The sequence below is a fragment of the Mastomys coucha genome, unplaced genomic scaffold (genome assembly GCF_008632895.1).
Source record: "Mastomys coucha isolate ucsf_1 unplaced genomic scaffold, UCSF_Mcou_1 pScaffold3, whole genome shotgun sequence".
NCBI classification, from domain to species: Eukaryota; Metazoa; Chordata; class Mammalia; order Rodentia; family Muridae; genus Mastomys; species Mastomys coucha.
The window spans coordinates 38101391-38103431 of NW_022196909.1; the positions used below are offsets into that span (position 1 = coordinate 38101391).

Consider the following 2041-nt stretch of genomic DNA (forward strand, 5'->3'; position numbering starts at 1 on the left):
GGAGTAGAAACCTATTAATCCTCAAATGAAATTATATGATTTTTCTGATGGAAACCCTGCAGTAGCTAACTATGCCACTGATTAAAAGCCACAATCAGCACAGTGGTTTGCACAACCCAGCTCATTTGCCTTTATCCACTGGCTCTTCTCCCTCTGCCTTCAACGGGCTGTGTGATGTTCCTGGAACACTGACAGATGTCTGGAGACAGAAATCTGATTTATTGTCCTTCTCTCTGGAAGCCTTTTCTGTCTGGTATCAGTGTAGCTTGCTTGCATACTTCTTGCAGATATTTGGATGTGACCTTTGTGATAAATATCCACCTGTCCACCCTATTTAAAATAACATAACTACATTGTCTGTCAGCACTTTTTATTTTCTCTGTAATCACCATACACCATTCAATATATTCAGTACATTAGCACAGGGGTTTTGTCTAGCTTCTTACATAAGATTCATGAAATGTAGACTTCTTTTTTTGGCAACCATACCTAGGGCACACTTGAAAAAAATCGTATGTTCAATGATTGTTTTCCAAATTGCAAGAATGAGTGTTGTTTTGCTCTATGTAAATGCTTGGCTTCTGTCTACTGCCAATGTAAGTTGATCAGGGTTAGGTACTTGTCACAACACCTGCCAATTGACATATTGTGTAATGGCCCAGAACTTGAAGAATGTGATTTCTCTCAAAATAGATTAGAAGAATCAAGCTGAGCCCTTTTTTTTTTCCAGCATTTTGAATTGACAACTACAACAATCTTGAGAGATACATTTGGAAAGTAAACCAGGACTGTCATTATATGATGGGAGTGAGGAGCTTCTGTAAGTAAAAAAAAAAAATGATGTTTTGTTTGGGGCATGCGAATGTAGGTCAGGGAGGTAGAGATCTGACCTTGCATGCATGAGGATCTAGTTTTGGTTCCCAGGATCACATCAACTACAACACACACACACACACACACACACACACACACATGCACACACACATGCACAAGGACATGTACACACATACACATACACCAAACAAATTCACAAATTGAAAAGAAAAGTACATGTACAAAATACAAAAGCATATTCTGTGAAGAGAAAGCCAACGTGTTGGAGAAGATAAATACATACCTGTTTCATAAAGTTGTAGAAGGCATACATCTTTGTCTGACTAAACTGAAAGTGTCCTTAAATCTTGTAATTTACATTAAATATGTTTTCAAGAATTTCTCCTTCCAAGCTGGCTCTGATGTCAAATTCCATTATTTAAATCCCAACTTTAAATGTGTAAAGATCCAGGAATATACTTGGATAGCCCTTTGTTAGAGCTGCCCAGCAATGAGAATCACTTTGATCCATCCTGCTTGAATGTAGGGATCTTATGGAGTTTATTTTCATATTTCCAACAGAAGCTTTGGAAATAAAGTTGTGAGCCTGGTCCATGTGTAGTCCAAGACTACAACTTCCTAAAACAGCTCTGAACCTCATATTTCATCTCTTCCACTGGCCTGCAGTACAGAGAGCTGGAATCTAGCCTTCTCACCTTTCACCCCTGCTCAGATCCCACTGAGGATACTCACATTACATTTCTCAATAGCTACCTAATCTTGAAACTGTGAGCAGTGATGGTACTTATGTCTACCACATCTGACTGTAAATCTTATTTAAGGATACTATGTGAGCCTTTCATAGAGTATTCAGGAAAACAGAATGTATGTGATAATAGCTGTTATTCTTTATTTGGCCAGTATTCCCGTTGAAATACCCCACTTCACATCATTTTTGGCTTGAAACAAGTTCTTCAGCCTATTTAAAATTTGAAAAATTATTTTCTGCATAATTTAATTTTTCCATTGGGTAAATAGTGTTGGTGGTAAAGGGCATATAGAGGTGTAGCAATCTTAAATATACAAGATAAAGTCCTTAAGCCTCAACATAAAAAGATAGCTTTATACTAGGTACATATCATCCTATCAATTATCTTAAATTAAAAATCTTGCTGGGCGGTGGTGGCGCACGCCTTTAATCCCAGCACTTGGGAGGCAGAGGCAGGCG

The 2041-nt window shown here is 38.0% G+C and overlaps 1 protein-coding gene across 13 annotated transcripts in view; it reads left to right on the plus strand.

Annotated features, from left to right (window-relative positions):
* Positions 1 to 731: 731 nt before the first annotated feature.
* The window catches only part of Pcdh15 (protocadherin related 15), a 1206525-nt gene continuing 1205215 nt past the window's right edge, over positions 732 to 2041 (plus strand). For all 13 annotated transcript variants that reach the window (XR_004112186.1, XM_031346915.1, XM_031346916.1 and 10 more), the window contains exon 1: positions 732 to 820. The gene's annotated coding sequence lies outside the window, so the exon portion shown is untranslated. The remainder of the gene's footprint in view (positions 821 to 2041) is intronic.